Source organism: Lygodium microphyllum, chromosome 11 (genome assembly GCF_053477565.2).
Source record: "Lygodium microphyllum isolate KBCC chromosome 11, Lygodium_microphyllum_v1.1.10, whole genome shotgun sequence".
Taxonomy (NCBI): Eukaryota; Viridiplantae; Streptophyta; class Polypodiopsida; order Schizaeales; family Lygodiaceae; genus Lygodium; species Lygodium microphyllum.
The window spans coordinates 104,389,166-104,411,265 of NC_141145.1; positions in this window are offsets into that span (position 1 = coordinate 104,389,166).

Here is a 22,100-nt window from a genome sequence, read left to right on the forward strand (position 1 = left end):
GCCCCATGAGAATGCTCGAGCTTATGCCAAGAAACTGAAAGAGGTATTTCACAAATTGCAAACCTCTCTTCCAATTCCATCTACTACCCAAGTGTAGTACTTTTTACATGGAGTAGACTTCAATATCCAAGTGCAATTGAGTACTGTTACTCTTGCTGATATAGACACTACTATTACATGAGTAGAGGAGCTAGAGTCTTGCTTACAAGTGGCCTACCCATCTCAGGTAAACCTAAATTTGAATCTAAATCCTAGCAATAATTTGGCATTGACTAATGATGGAAGTCAAGGTGGTGTGATTAGTACAACTATGACCAATTCAAATGGAAGAAGAAGCATAATGTAGAATGTGCCCATGTTTTTGGCTCCTCCTAATGTTGCTATGCCAATGGCTAGCCAAATGGTTCTATTAAATAATGGAAGCCAAATGATGAACCCTAATGTTATGCCAATTAATCAATTATCTATTCCTAATCAAGTGGTTAGGTCAGCTGAAGGGAAAGCAGATGATCACATGCTCTACTCTAGCACAAGTAGAGATAGAGGTCTGGTGGTGGTAAAGGCTATGATAGTGGCCTTTATGAAAAAATTTAAGGGAAATCTCATGACTCACAAGAGTAGTCACATACGTATGTGGTAGAGACCAATCTTGAGGCAAGGAAAGCAATAGAGGACATAGAAAACAAAATGAAGTTTATGATAATAGAGAATGCTATAATTGCGGTCAAAAAGGTCATATTTCATATGACTATCTAGAAAAGAGAAGAGATAGAAATAATAGAAATGAGAGAAGGCATCACCAATAATTAGGTTGAGAATGAGAAGTTATTTGCTATGCAACATATGATGAATGCAGTAAATACAGATGCATGAGTAGTAATGACTGATGATATATAGTATGTGGATTCAAGTGCCTCTAACCATATGACACCTCATGGAGAATGCTTTAGAGAAATGAAAAATCCTAAAATGCTCGGTTTTGTGGAAACAAGTCAGAATACAATGCATCATATTGCTCATGTTGCAAGTGTCTCATTGTCTATGAATTATGGAAAAGTTAAGTATTTGGTTGATGTGCTACATGTGCCTAGCATCATAAAGAACTTGGTTTCTATTGGTTTGGGTAGGGATTGAAAGTAAAGCTAATTCAAGAATGGCTACTTTGTAAAAGATTTAAGGAACTGATGTAAACTAGTTGCAAAAGGCAAGCATATGGAAAGGATGTTTACCTTGGATATAACTGTATCTAAGTTGAAGAGTGCTATGTTTGCACAAGGTGTAGGAGGATTGGCTAATGTTACCATTTGGCATAAATTTATTGGCCATGTAAATATGTAGTGATTGAAAAATATGCAGTCACATGAAATTGTAACAAGGCTACCTAAGTTCAAAGTGGCCGATATGTAGAAAGTGTGTGAAGTATACCAATTTGGAAAACAAGCATACCCATGCATTTCATCATGGTAACATGCAAGCAAACATTCACTTGATGTTGTACATTCAAATGTATGGGGTCCTACAAATACTACATCATTGGCTAGATGTAAGTATTATATAACCTTTATTGATGGTCATACGCGGAAGATATGGGTGTACTTCATGAAGGAGAAAAGTAATATATTCTCTCACTTTTAGGATTTTAGAAATTTTCCTGAACAAGTGTGCAGATTAAGTTTCTAAATTTTGATGGAGGAGAGAGCATCTCTTAATGAATTTAGCAATTTTTTGAAATAGCATAGAATTCAAAGGTAGTTTACATGCAAGTACACTTTGCAATAGAATGATATTGCTAAAAGGAAGAACATGCACATTGTAGAAATTGCACAAGCTTTAATGGCTAAAAAGAACATTCATCATTTTTTAAATAGGACTCCTAGTGCTACAATGCATAATGTGACACTAGAGGAGAAGTTTATTGGCAAGAAACCAAATTGGTCACATGTTAAGGTATTTGGATGCATTGCATATGTACACATTCGAGACGAGCTAAGAGAGAAGGTGATCATAAAGCTAAAAAAATGTGTATTTGTGAGTTACTAGTACCCTTCAGTAAAGGGTTGCAAGTATTATAATCCAATTACACACAAGTGATAGGTGAGCAAAGATGTTGTATTTGATTAGATGAGCAGCTAGTATGTTGCTAAAAAACAGGTTGTTGCAAATGATGAAAAAGTAAAGGTGATTGCAAAAATTATGGATCCATAGTCCATAGACATTGAGTGGTCAGAAGAATCCTCTTCTAGTAGGTCTATTTAGAGACCATGGAGTGGTAGGTTGCATACAAATAGCACTACTACAAGTGCAAAAAATGTATCACACATGGGAAAAAAAAAGGTGGTTGATTCACTTGGTGTGCTAAACACATGCTTGTTGGTGTAAGGAAAACCAAGGTCAAATACAAAAGGATCACAGAGTGCTCCATAAGTGCAAAGGTGAACAAGAGTAAGATATTCCATAAATAGGTTGAGATATGATGGTTGTAGTACTTTCCATTATGCATATATAGCAAAGGCCATAAAATTAGTTGAGACCACTTGTTTTTAGGAAGCTATTGATCTTGTACATTAGGATAAAGACATGGATGAAGAAATGGTTACATTTAATATAAATTAAACTTCAGATTTGGTGCCACTACTTGAGAAAAAGAAACGTTTAGGTTGCAATTGGATTTACAAAGTAAAACATAATGCAAATGGTAGTGTGAGCAAGCATAAGGAAAGACTAGTTGCCTAGTGGGATATGCACAATATCCTGTCAAGTCAAGCAATTTTCTATATACATAAAACAACCCATAATCTATAGTACCCTTTACATATCTCATGATCCCCTGGCTGGAGGCTTTTGCATGAATTTACTGATCAGTCCCATAGCATAGCTCAAGTCAGGTCAATAGTCAAGAAGATCAAGCTGCCCACCATCTATCTATACATGGTAACATTCTCTATCTCAGTCCCAACATCAATCTGTAGCTTGACATTTTGGTCTAGGGGTGTATCCATAGCCTTACATTTAGCCATACCATACTTCTGTAACATGTCATAAGCATACTACTTCTATACTAACCATATGCCTTGAGGCGTAGACACTACCTCAATTCCTAGAAAATATTTAAACTCACCAAGATCTTTGACTTTGAATTTTGTCTGCAACAATGACTTTATTTCAACAATCTTGCTCTCATCATATCTACTAATGATTAAATCATCGACATAGATAACCAGAAACACATAGCTATGATCTATCTTCTTCACAAATAAATTGTGATCTGCATCACCCAGTCTAAATCCATGCTACTGTAAATAACTACTAATTCGAGCATTCCAAGCTCTGGGTGCTTGTTTCAGCCCATATAATGCATTTTTTAGCTTGTATACATGTGTCGAAACATCTAGATGCACATAGCCTTCAGGCTGCTCCATATAAACTTCTTCCTCTAAGTCGCCATTTAGAAAGTCATTTTTTACATCTATTTGCCATAACTTACTGCCTTTAGCTACTGCTAATGCAATGACTATTCTGAATGTTGCCATTTTAGCTACAGAGATAAAATTCTCCTCATAGTTAAGGCCATACTACTGTGTATACCCTTTTGCGACTAGCCTGGCCTTATAATGTTCCAATGACCCATCCGACTTGCATTTAACCTTGTACATCCATTTGTAGCCAATGGGGACTTTTCCTTCAAGCAATTGAATCAAATCCCATGTTCCATTTTTCAGCCAAAGCTGAATACTGTTTATCTATGGCAGCATACCAGTTTCTCATCTATAACTGCCTCATCAAACTTAGTGGGCTTTTTGAAACGTGTCACCTTAGTCATATAGGCGTAATGACGGGCTGAATATCCAATGTATGTAAGTCTATCAACTAGTATTCTGACCTTTCAGATCTCCTTAATTGTGGCTCACTCTAGGCTTACCTCTCATGAGGCAGTACATACTGATTTTACCTTGCACCAGGCATCTTAACAGAAGGAATCCCCAACTCACTGTCCAAGCTATCACTGTTGGACAACTCATAACCTACAGTAAGTGGACCTATTACATCCTCAAACATATTTTCTTTTTCCTTATCCAATCTCCTCCTCACGGACATGCCCGTGTTAGTGGACGTAGACATTCCGCAACCGTCTTAAACAAGTGTTAACCTCTATCCTCAGTTCAAGATGGTAGAAAAATGAAGCAAAAAGCAAAAAAAGAATATAAAAAGAGAAAAGGCGCAAAGGTGGCCCCTAAAAGCTAAGCTGAGGCGAAAGCGCAATTTTAAATAGAAGTCCCCTCAAAAAACTCTAAAAACTCTTGTAAAAGAGCGCCAGGCTCCCTCCTGTGCCATTTGTAAAGGAATAGATGGGTGTAGGATTAAGGCATGAGGCAAGAAAAGGCAAATAGGAAAAAGGACCTTGCCACAAAGTCTAGTCATGTAAAAAGGGATGGGTGCCCATGGAATTTTAGGGCTTGTATATAAAGTTTAAAAAGTGAATGGAAGCTCATTCTTTTTGGTGTGTGGCTAACAAGAGACCTCTCTTCTTCCCTTCTTCTCTTCTTATTACTTGTGTGTGTGCTCTTGAGAGAGGGAGTGTGAGAGTGTGAGGGAGTGAGTGTGTGGGAGTGAGGGATCAAGAGGGTGAAGCTCTTCGCCATCTCCTCTTCTCTTCTCTTCTCTTTTCTCGCACGTGCACAGCTATGGTGGATGGAGCTTGATGGAGGAGGCTTGAGGATGCTTGAGCTAGCATCTAGGATCGTGGAGCTACCGATGTGTGCAAAGGAGGAGGCAACTCATTTTGGCATCGAGGTAAGCTCACTACATTCGTAGGTTTGAAGGTGTGTTGGTTATGTGAAAGGTAGCCATTAGAGCTTCCTTCGAACTCTTGAAACAATAAGCGGTCCGTGGGTCTTGGCGGTTTGAGCGAGACTCCCCACATTTTGGTCCTGTTGTCGGGCCACATAGATTCAAGCTTGAGCACTTGTGCGCCTCATATCGAGCATCAAAGTAAGGGATTCATTCCCGAACCGGAGCTTGAAATAGGTAGGAAGTTGGGCTTTTGATCTTTGATACAAGTATTTTGGTTATTTTGGTTATTTAATGATTGGGAAAGAAGGGGAGACCATTTCAATTATTTGCTTTTGATTCTTGTTGCATTTAGCATAGGTTAGGATTACGAAACCAGATTGGAGAATCATAGGGTTTACTGCTATAAACAAAGTAAAAGAGGCACAAATCAGGATAAATGGGAAAAAAGAGTAGTTGGAATGATTAATGCTTACAAGGGAGTGATTGGGGAGAGAAAGACCCTGCTTGGGAAGGGTTTTAAGGGCCAGGAGAGCATAGAAGAGCTCATTTTTCACCCTAGCAGTGAGAGAGAGAGAGAGAGAGAGAGAGAGAGAGAGAGAGTTTCCAGCATTGATTCGGTTTGATCTTGCCATCGAGGAGTTCTTTGCATAATTTAGGTATATCAAAACCTTCCCACTACATATTTATTGTGATCTGGAAGTTGGCATGCCTAGTGATTGCGTGGATTGTTGGATTCAATGAGATCATCCTTGGCATGGCCGTCATCGCGTGCGACTTTGACTATCTGAGTGGCTTGGTTTTGGGTGGCCGAGTCCCAAAATCAAACCATTTGGCTCTCGGATAACTCCAACCACTTGACTTGGATACCCACCACTCGGGCCGTCCAAATCGACCACTCGGACGAACTTAATATTCGGCCCACGGCACTCAGTCCTTGGCCCTCAGACCACTCGGCCTAATTTGGCACTCGGCCCTTGGCCCTTGGACCACTTAGCCCAACTTGGCACTCGGCCCAACTTGGCACTCAACGTTCCCATTCAGCCCTCGGCCACATCTGTTCGGCCGTCCAAGCTACAAGTTCGGCCAGTGTCCCTATTCAACCATTCGGCCCCGTCCGAGTCTATCACTCGGCCCCTGCAATAACCTTTGTGAGCCATCCCGACGTCCATAATTCAATTCTGGCGCAAGGAATAGGCAAATTTGCAAGATGCACCTGTTTAACAGCTTGCGTAGGCTATTGAGAGAGTTAGCACCTTAACAGCTAGTAAAGACATAGACCCCAAACAAACCTAAACCGAGTAAGACGGCACAACAAGAAACCCTAAAACCTACCAAGACTGCCAGAAATTGAGTGAACTAGCCTATTAGGCCCTAAGACAAGACGAGAGTACGCAAGCTGCTTAGACACTTTCTCTTCACACTCATCTTGACTTCCAGCACTTGAAGTACACCTAAGAACAACTAAAATCCTGATTGAGCACAAGTGCACGGAAAAGAACACACTCGCTGAGTAGAGGTAACTTGAGAATTGTATGCAATAATTAAGGAACTCACTCAAATAAAGGAACTTGAAGGAATCCACCAATAAGAGGAGATCCCAAGACATAGATGGGCAATTGGAGTCTAGTATAGGACTAAGTGAATAGCAACAAAGACATGGATCTACCCGACCTCCTTAACCTTATCGATAGCTTGGTGGAGCAAGAGAACACAACCATGTCGGAAGGAAATCTCAGACCATAGGGAGAATGAGGAATTTGACTTAGGATTTTTTCCTGAAGCGATCCAGCAGTTGGTGAGTAGCTACGACTCTCACGCTTCGTATGAGCATCGCGGTAGAGTGGCAGAAGCCATCATAGCTGACCTAGAGGAGAAAAGAAAAATAGCCCACAAAGCACTGCAAGGCATAGTGGAATACAACCGAGACCAGTAAACTAGGAGCATGAGGCAATGAGGCAGAACACAGAGATGCAAGAGATACAATGAGTGCTGAACCTAGCAGGAAAAAATTAAACTGACCATAAGAGAGCGCTAGAAGGAGACTTGACGCTAAGTGAGCTTCTCATGAAGTGATTGCTAGACAACACAGTAGTAGAGCAGAGCACTGCAGCATTGGCCACATCACTACTAGCGGGGTTAGGGGTGAACCAAGGCTCCAAGAGCCAGCCTAAGATACCAGTTGTCATTAAGAAGCTTGATAAGTACCATCCCCAAGATGATCCGTATAGCTTTATAGAGTAGTTGGAGTAGGTCTATGAGGCCAACTGTCTCACCGACTTGACTCAACGCTCTCAAGCATTCGGGCTTTGCTTCGGAGACAAGGGTCCAACTTGGTACACATGTCTAGACACTGCGGAGCGAGTGAACTTCAATGGACTGAAAAATCTCTTCTAGATACTCTAACAACCTGATAGTACGACTTATGAACATCAAGCATAAGGAAAAAGAGGACATCCGCAACTGTGTGACCCATGTAAGGAATCTCTTCAAGAGAATCCCAACCGATCGAAAGAGTAGTGTCGACAATATTCATCAGTGGAATATGAAATGAGGAGCTTTATAAAGCCTTGGTGGGCAACTCGAGCTTGCAGCGAGACGCGCTAGTAAGGGCGCTCGAAGAAGCCATTCGAGTTGATGACCAATTGAGGGAGAGGAGCTTTAGGAACTTGAACCAAGATGAGACCAACTCAAGAAGTATGGAGAGAGCTTCAGCATCCAGCGAGCGATCAAGCACAAGTACCCAAGACAAGGGAAAGGCTGCAGACACCAACCAGGAATTGGCTGACATGAAAATGGAAATAGCCAAGATGCAAGAAATGCTAAGACAACCAACACCACCACATGTCCAATGCGTGTACTGTGGCGGGAACCACTTGCCGACTGAGTGTCAAGACCCCAGGTCACGACCTTGTGCTAAGTGCAGAAATGCTAAGATGACCAACACCACCACATGTCCAATGCATGTACTGTGGAATGCTAAGACGACCAACACCACCACATGTCCAATGCGTGTACTGTGGCAGGAACCACTTGCCGACTGAGTGTCAAGACCCCAGGTCACGACCTTGTGCTAATTGTGGTAGGTTTGGTCACAATAGTGTGCATTGTAGATTTCCTAGAAGAATTTCATACTCACAACCGTACGGTCAATCTTACCTAGCAAACAGGCCGCAACAATTCTTAGGAAGGGGAGTGCCATTGGCCCTTCCCACGCCAAACAATGCTAAGCTGGCTAATCCTAGGATGGATATAAATCCTACTAGAATACCCAGACCACCTGGTCCATGTGACACATCCACTGAGCGATCTTCCAATCCACTACGTGAAAGAGCCAAATGAGGAAGAGCCTTATGTATACCCTTACATCTCGCATGACGATGAGGGCAACATAGTCCTTATGGGCTATCGACCAGTACCAATGATGGCATTAGGTAGGGGATGAGGTAGAGGCCTAGGAGGGTAGACCCAAGAGCCAATCATGTGTTGGACTTGCAATCGCGTGGGACATATCTCATCATGTTGTCCTGAAAGGGAGCAACAAAATAGAGACAAGGTTGACCTAAGGTGTCCTGAATGTGGAATCACGCATCTCTTTGTTGACTGTCCAAAGTTAAAACCATCTTCGAGCTCAGCTAATGTGCCATCCATCCCATTGGGGTTGTTCGGTGTTGAGAATTTGGATGGGGAGGCTACACCTATACCATTGCATGTCATGACCCATGCACAAACAAAGCAGGTTGGCATATCACTACCAAGTCCTAGCAATCCTGACACAGCCTTGATAGGGAAGAAGAGCCATAAGCGAAGGAAGAAGAGACCCGAAGCTAAAATTGCACTAAAAATTGAGAGTGCCACAGTGCTACCGGTTGGAAAGAAAGTCACTGATGCTAAGACAGAGACATCAGCCCCAAAGACTGCTGAAAAGGAAAGTGCTAAGGTGGGAGAGTACCCCGACCCAAAGCACCAACTAGAGGTCATCGAGAAGGTGAAGGAGTGGATAAAGGAGGCTCAGGAACACCTGAAAGATGCGGAGCCCATCTTGGAGGATGAGATCGAGGATCTCTCCAACATTAGTATGCCACTCTCACCCCCTCCACTAAAACCAAGAGATGTGGTTGTGCCACAAGCAGTACCGCTTAGGCAAGGCCTTAACTCTATGGACTAGCAACCCAATCAGGACCATTGGCCAAGACAATACGGAACAGGAGAAAGACAAGTAGCCAATGACCTCCTTACCATTCTAGTGACCACCGCAGTGACTGTCAGCCTAGGAGATCTTCTTAGGTAGCATCGGATCCTATGGCAAGACTTGAAGTAGTGGGTTGAAGGGTCACAAGAGCAAACTGCTGTAGGCCTACAAGAACATGATGTAGAGATGCAAATACCAAGTTTGACATTGCATTCCATGCCCAAATCCTTACACATTAATGCTTTTTGGGAGGCACTGAGAAGCACGCAGTCTTACCAGTCTCAGCCCTAGGCGATACAACAAGGAAAGGGATTGTAGACACAGGGGCGGGAGTTAGTGCACTGAGCCATGCAGCGCTCCTGACTTGGGGCAACCCTTCTGTCGAGATTGCTAGGTTCAACGTCACATTAGCTAATGGAATGAAAGTCAAGCCATTTGCGGTGCTAAAAAACTGACTGGTGAAAATTGCTGGAGTCCAATTCTTAGTTGACTTTATAGTCATGGAGGGAGTGGACTACGATGTCCTATTGGGCCGACCCTGGATGTGCAATGCCAGAGTGATCGAAGATTGGGGGAATGGTCTCATCTTCCTAGGAAATAGAACAGAAGCCGTGAGGGTGGAAATGGACTCTTGGAAAACTGCACCAGTTGACCTCGACGCCATCTTCGTGATGCTCAAGGGTGATACCCAGATCAAGAAATCCTATGGGCCCCTAACTAAGTATATCCCATGTCTTGAAGACGAGCGAGACTGGATGCATGTCCTTGCTACCATCGATGTGCCATTCTCGGATGACAAGGAGTACAAACAGGCCATTAAGATGATCGGTGAGGCCAAGGGTACACCCTCAGTACCAATATGCATGATGGCAAGAAACCTCTGTAGAAGATCCAACCCTGTCACCTTCCAAGTGCCAACAAACTGGAGGGAGCTCCAGGGGGTTTTAGAGTATTTGACCGGCAAGTTAGCAAGCAATCCAACATCAAACTTCAAGCCACTCCAAGATCTCTTAAATGAACCGAGGTGGCAATGGGCTAAGGTGCATGACCTAAACCTCAGGTACAATTGGGCCCTAGTTCCCGATCAAACACACGAGACATACCAAGACCTAGGAGACGACGAGCGGTTAGACGAAGATGCTTCCAATGACGAATACAAGGACCGTCATTGCTTCAATGATGAGAGTGAGGATGAGATAGATACCATAGAATATGACAGCGAAGGACAAGTGATAGAACATATATGGGTAGAATCCAAGCCGAAGAGAAAGAACACCTTCAGGATAGAGCAAGGGGTCATGCACATGGATTGTGACCGCGCCTCGTTGTTGGAACGTATAAGAGCCATAGATTTGGGACAAGTAGGCCTAACCCAACCAGGTAACACACCAGTGCTTAGAACAGAGTCACCCTTTGAGTTGCGACCACTGGGGGAGACTGCCTCATCTAGCAAAAACGGAGAGTTCGATTCCAAGTCGGAAGTGAGCTCAGAAAGTGACCCAGAAATACCGAGGCATCCCAAGACTAGAAGTACCAAGGGAGACCTGCCCGTCCACTTGAGGCGCAAACGCTTAAAAGAAGAAAGGGCATAACAATCTAAGGACGCAAGAGTGGACAAACAACGAAAACCACATGACCTCCCCAAGAGATTTATGAGGTTCAAAAAGGGCGATAGGGTAGTGATCCTGCTAGGTATCAAATGTCAAGGGCAAACAAGTAAACCCATTGAGGGACCCGCCAAGGTCAAGGAGGTGAACCTAGCCTAGGAAGGGGAGACACCCTGACCTATCGATGACCTGACGGAGGAGGAGGAGACACGTCTCATTGTCCTCTTACAAGAGTATATAGACGTATTCACCTGATCCTTCGAAGAACTCAAGGGGATGGATCCAAGTGTAGTGACTCATAACATACCCATGATGCCACAGACACAATGCCGGCCAAGCAGTGACCATACCCCATGAATCCAAAACATGCTCGTGCAGTCAAGGAAGAGATTGACAAGTTGATGAGAGTGGGATTCATCTACGAAATTGAGCATAGAGATAGGATATCACTCATAGTCATTGTAATGAAGAAGAACCATAAGATTAGGGTATGCCTCAATTACAAGAAGGTGAATGCTGCAACTAAGAGGGACAACCACCCATCGATGTACACCAAGCACATGCCCGAGAGAGTGGTGGGAAAAGAGGCCTATAGATTTTTGGATGGCTTCTCTGGATACAATCAGGTGTGGGCATCCTGACGATAGGCATAAGACTGCATTTGCTACTAAGTGGGGTGTCTTTGCCTACATAGTCATACCCTTCGGGTTGATGAATGCTCCAACCACCTTTCAATGCCTTATGTGCACTATATTTAAAGACATGCTCAGGAAAGAGTTGGAGGTCTTTGTAGATGACTTGTGTGTTCAATGCCTTATGTGCACTATATTTAAAGACATGCTCAGGAAAGAGTTGGAGGTCTTCGTAGATGACTTGTGTGTTCACTCAACCTGGAGAGAACATTTAGACAGACTTCGAGTTATCTTTGAAGGGTGTCATCTATATCGCCTCTCTCTAAATCCCTTAAAGTGCCAGTTTTGGGTAAAGCACGGATGTATCCTAGGGCACGTGGTGTCAAAAAATAGCATTTCCACAGAATTTTCAAAAGTCAAGGTCATTGTTGATCTTCCACCCCCCGACCAACTATAAGGGATTGGCGGTTTTTGCTGAATTATGCATTGATTGCTAGACCTTTGTACTAGCTATTGATTATATTTGAATAGACTGAAGAGTGCCAACACGTGTATGAGAAATTAAAAAAATCTTTGATCACAACACCAATTCTATGAGCCCCAGATTGAGCCATTACCTTCCACGTGCATATTGATGCTTCAAAATTCACTGTAGGGGTAGTTTTGTGCCAACCTGGCGAATACAATCTTGGTTATCTAGTGAGCTTTGCTAGTAGACAACTCACTGAGACCGAGATGAACTATTCGACAACAGAAAGAGAAGGTTTGGCCATGGTATTTTCCATGAAGAAATTTCGGCATTATTTGTTAGCCACTCCTTTCACCTTCTTTGTGGGTCATCAAGCCTTGCTGTATTTAGTAAACAAATCTTGTGCTACAGGCCACTTAGCTCGATGGCTCCTTTTGCTTTTAAAATTCGACTTCTCTGTGGTTGTATGAAAAGGGAAATAGCACTACATGGCTGACCACATGTCATGCATCCCCATGGGAGAGGCTACTGGACAAGGCATCATAGATGATTTGCCAGATGCGCACTTGTTTAGCATGTCTAGCGAGAGAGATTTATTATGAGCCGACTTTATGCCATATTGGGTAGATGACATAGTCCAAGTGCTTAAACAAGGATTGCCTAAACAACCAATAGAGAAAGCCCGACTTAGACGGCTCATCCTCAAGATCCAACCCTATCAGTTGATAAAAGGTTAGTTGTATAGGCTAGGGCAAGACGGATTGTTGCACAGATGCGTATGCAAGTAGGAGATGCACGAAGTGCTCCCAGAAGCACACAATGGAATTGCTGGAGGACACTTTAGTGGAGAAACAATAGCCTGCAAGGTGTTGCAGTCTCAACTGTGGTGGCCCACGCTTTTTTGCGATGCAGCACGGTTTGTTAAGCACTGGGACGAGTGTCAATAAACAAAGGTCCCGATTCGCAAGGATCAAATGAAGCTAACCTCGGTAATGTATGACAACCCTTCGAGAAGTAGGGAATTGACTTCATATGACCTGTTAGTCTTGCGGCACAATACTCTCAAGCCAAGTATATCATTGTAGCCACAGATTATCTAACGAAATGGGTAGAAGCACGGGCTACGAGAAAGAATGACGCGAGAACGGCTGCCAAGTTCCTATGGGAGCAGGTAATCTTACTATTCGACTGCCCCATCAAACTAGTTAGTGACCAAGGCACACATTTCATTAATGAAGTGATCGCACATCTTTTATCCACATTTCTAATTATTCATGAGAAATCCTCACCATACTACCCTCAGGAAAATGGCCAGGCGGAATCCACCAATAAAATTCTAGTAAACGTCCTGACCAAGGTGGTCTCTGCTTCGCGCAGTGACTAGGATAACAAGCTGATGGCAGCCTTGTGGGCTTACCACCTCGGGGGGTTCACTATATATATATATTCTCTATATAACGTGCGTTCATGGCCTATTTATAAATATCCTAATCTATGAATTTTTCTTGAATAAAACACAACCCTTTTCTATTGAATCTGTAAGTAACCCCTTTATATGACACCCTTCTGTATGTAAAAAATGTATAAAAATGGTGTTTTAAAAACCCCTTATTTTGAACTCACATTATATATACATATATTTATGAGTGACCCCCCCTCGAGCTTACCACACAGCCTACAAAACGGCTATAGGCCAGACACCTTTTAGGTTGACCTATGTAACTGAAGCAATTCTACCTGTAGAGTTCTTCGTTCCTAGCTTGAGGATCACACTTCACGAAAGATGGGAAGGGAAGGAAGCATGGAGGAAATGTCTAATTGAACTCAAATGCCTCTTGGAAACTTGCCTCCTAGCTATCCATGTACTCAAGTACGAGAAACCACGATACAAAAGTTGGTTTGACAAGCATGTCAATTAGCACGACTTTGAACAAGGCGACTTAGTGCTCCTAGACTCCATCAAGGGGCATAAATAGAAAATGAAGTTTAAAGGTCTAGGGCCCTTTAGGGTCCGTGTCATTAGTCGAACCGGCAATGTCGAACTCGAGACTTGGGAAGGTGAGGCCGTAGGCTTCTTCAATGGCAGTTGCATCAAGAAGTATTATCCCCACATACCCCTTGCACAAAGCACCAATGGTAGAAATGTCTGTCAAAGTACGAGTAGCCACAATCACGGAGATTGACAATGAAAATGAGGAAAACATAGAACCTGCCTACCTCCGCATCACAATCACTGCCAAGCAAACATGCATTGTCAATGCCTTAGTCGACGAGGGAGCAGACTTCAATGTCTTAACCCACGATCATTGGACCCATATTGGAAAACCACAACTACAGCCCACTACCGCCAAATTGAGCCCATATGGGGGTTGATTATATGCACTCCTAGGGAAATGCATGGCCCCAGTTTCTATCGAGTCTGCGAGCATACCAATGACATTTTATGTGTTGCTAAACACCAAAAATGCAGGGACTGGATCGCTATTGGGTCGAACCTTTAAAAAGCAAGCTCACTGCAATGTTGATTATGAGTCGCTAAGTATCCACTTAGCCATTGGCAATATCAACATAGTGGTGGCTTTCAGTAAGGGTTGCGCGACTCCCACCAAACCCGCAATGCCACCAGTAAGCACGCATTCAGCCAAGTCCAAGGAGGAGGGTTGTGATTTGTTACACCCTTCCAAGCCTCTATGCGAGCAACCTACTAAAATCAAGGTCAATGCCTATGAACACTAGTTAAGGTGGGTGCCTAAACGTCAGAACCTACCACCAAAAAGCAATCGACCATGCCTTTGCAAGGCTAACAACACAACCTCAAAACCTAGGAGGCCAAAATAAAGCTACAAACAACGATGGGTGGTCAAGCCGCGATGGGTTCCTAAGACCCTATTGCAAGCACAAGGTTATTATGAGGGTAATGCTTAGATATGGATCCCTAAGTCTAAAGTAGCCAAGAGCACTGAGCAAGTGCCACCCTCACATGTAACCATACCCCACCATACAACATGTCAAGGCCTAACACCGCAGAAGACTTGAGACACCAAGCACTTGACTCGCAACTGATTATGCACATGAAGACTGACTAGGTCTACCACCCAAACCTTAGCCTACTATTCCCAAACCAGTCCCACACAACTCAATCAAGACTAAGGAGGCCGCATCCACAAGTAATGATGCCCCATTCGCAATCTAGTCGTCTGAGCCCGCTGCGGAAGCAACCCAACCACAATCTCAAGAACAACCGAGCCCGCAACTATCTGCTCCCAAACTCTATAGTTCTGTCAAAACTCAACCATCCGCAGGTCTTAGACCTCCTATGAGCAGAAATCATTCTTGTCACTGACCACGGATCTAGCCGAAGACATGTGGGATGATGTCATTGCTTGCATCAGATGCTTAGATGCCACATTCATGTCACTGGCCGCTTGGACTTAAACCTATTGCAAGAGCCCTTTGCAATAGAAGTTTGTACAATGCCTTGTTCATGGGACACAATGGAATTTTCATTCGTCAAAGCACCCAACTCAGCTCTACAGAGTTGCTCCGCACTGAGATATCTACAAAGCAAGCCATCAAACAACGGCTCATCATGTCATATGATAAGCAAGCCTCTTTTGCTATCATTGATCGAGAATTAGAGGAGTTAAAAAAGCTTGCTGAAACCAAATTCCCATTCTTACAGAGCTTGCTATCACTCAACGGATGCCAAATAATTACCAATGCTGAGAAGCGATGTGCCATTAGGACATTGGAATATGACCCAACTTATGTTGCTCCAACTTCGTATAGGGTTTTAACAACTATTCATGACCAACCCCTAGAAGAGCACATCAAAGGACACCCTTACCTTGATGGCCTCCTGACAGAGGAAGAGTTACATATTGCTAGTCGCATCGACTCCAGTGACGTCTTGACAAATGTCCTTACTTATATCACACATGGAGGTAGCCGACCCTTTGATCTCGACCATGATGCTCAGTTGGAGTACAATCCAAACTTCTATGCTTGGCTCATGCAAAAGTAAACACTCGGCCGAAAGCTGACAGGCCTGGGCCTGATAACTTTCAATCCTAAGAAGGATTCTCCTCAAATTTGAAAGGGGAGGGGATAAAGTAAGTGTTAAGATATCGAGCTCCACTCGTGATATGCCAGGGTGACCGTTGTGCATTTATGTCACCGACTTGTCAGTTGCAGATGCGGTTGGTACACTGCCCATGAATAATAGCTAGATGATAGCTATCCTTATCTACTCTAGTTCGTGGCTCAGTTAGTATGCCACCTTAGTTAGTTGAGTTTGGTTTGAGACCCATATATAGGGTTCTTCTATTTCTTTGTATGAGAGTTCTTTTGGCTTACACAACTAAGAAGAGGAAAACTGTTTTCAGCCTCCACCCTTGTGTGTATTCCCCCATTGTGCAAGCAAGAAAGCTACAAGTGAGACTCCTTCCTTCTCTCCCACAATCTTGACATAGTATCAGAGCCTTGTTCGTGGTAAGGAGCTCAAGAAAGCAAGCCAAGCTCGCGGCGTTCTGGTAAGAGGAGCAGTGTTGCTTTCATTTTCTGTTTTGGGAGCAGATCTCTGCAGGTAGCACAGCCGGAAATTGCAAGAGTGCATTGTCTCAGGTTGAGACGCCCTTCGCGGTGAAGCAAGAGGGCAGTATATGCTGTGAGAGAGGGCTTTAGCCCTCGGCGACCCTGTTTTTTTTATTTATTTGAGGCCATTTCGGGGCCTGTTTTGGAGGCGGAACTTTTCTGCACACACTCAGGAAAAGGCCCAGTTTTATGCTGTGCAGTCACTATTCTACAGCTCGGTGAAAAGTTACTGTAGAAATTGCATCATATGCCTGTGCGCAGAGACATTGGGATTTACAAAATCATCCTTGTTGCCTGTTGATGCAAAATTGTCACTAGGAAGTGACTGTGTGGTCAAATACCACTTTCATCAGTTTTGCAGATTTGCCCTTGTGAGGCTGAAGCTGTGTTCTTTGCAGTGACAAAATTTTTTGCAGTGTTCTGTAATGGCGTCTGATTCTCTTTCACAGATTGTCACTGAAAAGCTTGACAAGAACAACTTCCAAGCATGGAAGTTTAGAATGACGAATTCCCTTATGGGAAAAGGATATTGGGAATTTGTTGCAGGAAATGAAGAAGAACCAGTTCTTCCTGATGTTCCCAATCAACAGCAAATGCAGGCATTCAAAGCATGGCATGAGAGAGCCAGGAAAGTTATGTACTGGCTGTCTATCAGTATTTCAGACTCTATGATTGTGCATATTCAGGATGCAAGTATGCCAAAGGAGGCATGGGATACTTTGTCAAAAATGTATAGCACAAATACGCAAGCCAGGAAAATGCAGCTCAAGCAAGAGTTGCATAATGTGCAAAGAGAAAGTATGAGCATCAATGACTACCACATGAAGGTGAAGAAGATTGCAGATGCACTTGCTTCCATTGGGTCGCCAGTGGAAGATGATGATTTAGTTTCTGTGACCTTGAATGGTCTAGGAAAGGATTATGCACAGTTTCGGACATCCATTTCAGTTCGTGAAAGATTTCCTGATTTTGAGGAGCTGATTGCTCTTCTAATTTCTGAGGAGCAGAGAAATGGTGGTGCATCTTCTTCAGGAGGAACTTCAAAAGAAGCTGTCTTCTACTCAAATGCTGGAAGAGGTAGAGGCAGAGGTAGAGGAGGCCGATTTGGAGGCCGTGGTAGAAATCAGAATATGCAGCAAACTCAAGAAAACCAGTCCTATGGAGGAGGACGTGGTAACTCTAGAGGCAGGGGGAGCCAAAGAGGTCGTGGTGGATGGCAAAGAGACCAAAATGCAAACAGTAATGTTGAATGCTACTACTGTGGTAAAATGGGTCATATAGCTAAAGACTGCTATAAAAAGCAGAATGATATCATGAATGGAAAATTGCAACAAGGGAATTATGCATCTTCTAGTAGACAGGGTGATGACAGAAATGAGCATTTGTTCATGGTGCAGCACATGAACAATTCTGTGACAAGTGCAGAAGAAAGCAACGATGTGTGGTATGTTGACTCAGGTGCATCAAACCACATGACAGGTCATGCAGAATGGATGGAGGATGCAAGGAAAATGAAAAAACCAGGATTTGTGGAGACTGGTGATGATACTGCACATTCTATTGTGCAGATTGGAAAAATTCCTTTGTCTATGCAGGATGGGAAAAAGAAATACCTGTCCGATGTATTTCATGTCCCGAATATCACCAAGAATCTGGTTTCAATTGGTCAAATGGTTGAGTAGGGCTTGCAGGTCAGATTTAATCCTCATGGATGCTTTGTTGAGGATATGAAAAATAAAGGTCGCTTGATAGCAAAAGGAAATAAGAAGGGCAGAATGTTTACATTGGATGTAGACATGTCTGAATTGAGTGCAGCAATGTTTACACATGGGACCGGTGTAGTTGCAGATATTGATATCTGGCATAAACGCATTGGTCATATTAATGTACAGCGACTTAAATCAATGCAGGCTCAAAACATTGTTGCAGGATTGCCTAGATTCAAGGTTGCAGAAATGTATAAGGTATGTGAAGCCTGTCAGTTTGAAAAACAGGCAAGGAAACCATTTCCTAGACATGTTCAAGAGAGTAAGAAGCCATTGGAATTAATCCACTCTGATGTGTGGACTACTAAAGCTGCATCTCTTGGAGGCTGTCATTATTTTGTCAGTTTTATTGATGACTATAGCAGAAAAGTTTGGGTGTATTTTATGAAAAAGAAAAGTCAAGTTTTTGGGCATTTCAAAACTCTTAAAGCTATGGTTGAAAAAGAAACAGGCTTGCAAGTAAAATGCCTAAGGTCAGATGGAGGGGGAGACTACCTCTCAAATGAGTTTGCAAGGTTCCTGCAGGAGCATGGCATAAAGCAGCAATATTCATGCAGTCATACCCCACAACAAAATGGAGTTGCAGAAAGGAAAAACAGGCATATTGGAGAGGTATCTTGTGCCATGCTCAATGAAAAAGACCTGCCAGATTTTTATTGGGCTGAAGCAGTTGCTACAGCAGTCTATATAATGAACAGGACTCCCACTGCAGCAATACATGGGATGACTCCAGAGGAGAGGTATACTGGTAGGAAACCAGATATTTTCCATTTGAAAATTTTTGGTTGCATTGCCTATGTACATGTGCCAGATGAGTTGAGATCCAAGTTGGATCCAAAAGCTGAGAAGTGCATCTTTATTGGTTACTCTCTGCAGCAAAAAAGGTATAGATGCTATAACCCTTCTACTCGTAAGTTTACAGTGAGCAGAGATGTTGTTTTTGATGAGATGAGTAGTTGGTATAAACCATTAAATGTGATAGATGATGTAGATGCACAAAATGGTAATGCTGCATAGAATTCACAGCAGCAATCACAAAATATTAGTGGACCGAGAGCGTCCTCTAGCAATGGTTCACATTCTTCGCCATGGACAGGCAGATTGAGATCAGGAGAATCTTCTCAAGGCAGTGCAAATAGTGGTATGCAGGTGTCACGAAAAGAAAAAGAGAAGGTAGATTAGCCCATGTTTGATGTGAATGCAGGTCACTCTTATGTGGATGGTGAATCCAGTGGCTCAGAACAGAGCATTGATGATGAGTTGGGTATTCCTTCTATTGTTACACCTGGAGTAAGGAAGACCAAGGATGTTTTGAGAGCACCTGGGAGTGAACCTACTTTACGCAGGTCAACCAGAGTTATGTATCCTGTGGATAGGCTGAAATATGATGGATTTACAACCATTCACTATGCATATATGGTCAAAGTGATACAGGAACCAGAACCCACTTCTTTTGAGCAAGCCATGGGAAAAGAAAAATGGGAGAAAGCCATGGATGAAGAAATGGATACCTTGGAAGCAAATGCTCAATGGGAATTGGTACCTTTCCCTAAAGGTAAGAATGCAATTGGCTGTAAGTGGGTTTATAAGGTGAAGCACAATGCAGATGGTTCTGTGCAGATACAAGGCAAGATTAGTAGTCAAGGGGTATGCACAAACATATGGCATTGACTATGAAGAAACATTCAGTCCGGTTGCAAGGATGGCAACCGTAAGAGCAGTCATTGCTATGGCTGCATCAAAGGGATGTTTTTTACATCAGATGGATGTAAAGAATGCCTTCTTGCATGGTGATTTGCAAGAAGAGGTCTATATGGAGCAGCCACCAGGTTATGTGCATGATGTTCATCCTGAGTTTGTTTGCAGGTTGAAGAAAGCCTTGTATGGCTTGAATGGAGCCCCAAGAGGAACACCAAGGAAAAGGGAATTCTCTTGCAAGAAAATCTATCTTGTAACATCAACAAGCTTGTTTATCATGTTTCATATGATCACAATGAAGAAAAGAACACCAGGCACAACAAATCTTCATACAACATCATGTAGATCTCCCACGGTTTTAATAGAATCAACTATATTCTTCAATATCTTCACAAAATCCATCAATGGAACAAAGAAAGCAAAGGAATACACCATCTTTGAATGGAAATACATCACATAGTATTCATCTTCAATATCTTCATAGTCTTCTCTCTCAATCTCTCATATACAATCACTCTGTTTCAATAGAATTGGCTATCTCTGACTCTCTCTCTCTCACTCTATCAATAATACATCATATCCTCACTACAATCTCTCAAAAATCACTCTCAATAATCCCTCTTAGGTCGTGGATACCCCTCCCAAGAGGTATGTCTGATATAAAGAGTCACCAGAGTCACTACAGTGTCCTTTCATAGCTCACTACTGTCACTTCACTCTAGTCTTCACTTGAGTCTTCAGCAGCTACTTCTTTCACTTCTTTCAGCTCTTTTGCACTTGTATTCACCTCTTTCCAAGGCTAGAAAACTTTCCCAAGCTACACTCTCATCCATCAGAACACATACAGAAGCATACAGAACAGTCACAGAACAGAACAGAACAGAAGGTATACAGAACCTATCAGAACATCACAGAACCTCCAATAAATATCATGATCTTCCAAAACCCAATCAATATCATCCAAAACACTCTCAAACCACTTCCAAACCAATCAATCATCTCATAAAATCTACCATTCAGCTCTCAAAAACAACAAAAATTAGCCAAAAAACAAGTCATTTCAACACTCAACATATCCCCACACTTAATAAGGAAGCGTCCTCGCGACCCAGGAAAAAGGGAATACAAGTGCATTAAAAAGCGCAACTTTGATCGTCAATATCTCGTCAAAAAGAATCCATCCACCATGACCCCACCTTATAACCTGTTTCTGATATAAAAATACAAAGAAAGGAAAACCCTTTATACATTAACACCTCTTATCAAACTAAAAATCACAACAAATTTGTAAAGGATATAAGAGTTCGCTTCTTCGTCATCAGCATCAACTTCAATTCTGCATCCACGACCCCATCACCACAATTCTCCAAAATGTAGCTCGCACACGAAATCCAATCCAATAGGAAACCACCACGTTCGTTTTTTTATAAATGAACTCACAACACAAACACTAATACACAACACAACCATCTGAATGACTCCTCCAAAAAGAGAGATTTTCATTAAAAAGCATCCACCATACATTGGAAAGGTATCAATGAAGATGATCACTCTAGAAAGATTGATGTTGTCGGAAACGATCCATAGACAAGGATTCATCGACCAAGTTTTTGGGAGGATTTTGAAAAAACTGGAGACAGCACATCCTTTCCAACAAGACCAAGTATCTGCTAGGCAAACAAAGGGCATGAAAATACAATATGTCCAGCTGTTGGGAATCAATGCTCACATTGACATTCATGCACAACTTTGGAATAGGCTTGGAATCATTATGAGAGTGCCTATGCATATACGCCAGGTACCAAGCAAAGTGAGCAGTTAATCTCACTGAGGGATCTGCAGACTGTGAATACTGCTGAGCAAAATGAACATAGTTCTGATAAGCTTGACTGGAAGCTGTCCATTCTCCTGGAATTACTGGCCAATTAATCTGAGGTCCTGTAAGGCAATCATCCGAACTCCATCCCCTTCTTCTGGAAATCTGATTATCAAACCCGTCACAGTCACTAACCAACTGAGGTGGTTGAGATATAGAAGTGTTAGGAGAGGGTAGTGGAATAAGGAATAGTGGATGAAGGGAGGGATAGGAAAAATCATAAAAGGAAGAAAAGTTTAAAGAAGGAGTGGCAGAAATTTGGAGGGAATCACTAAGGAAGGGTGTTAACTGATAAATAGGAAATGTGGAGGGTACATGAATGGAGGGAGAAGGACAGGGCGGAGAAGGGAAAAATAACCTATCCTCAATAAAGGAGCAGTATGTAAAAATGGGAATTTGAGGGAAAGATGAAGGTTGGAAAAGAAGGGGTAAAATAGTTGTGGAATTAGATTGACAAAGGGAAAGATATATAGCATAGC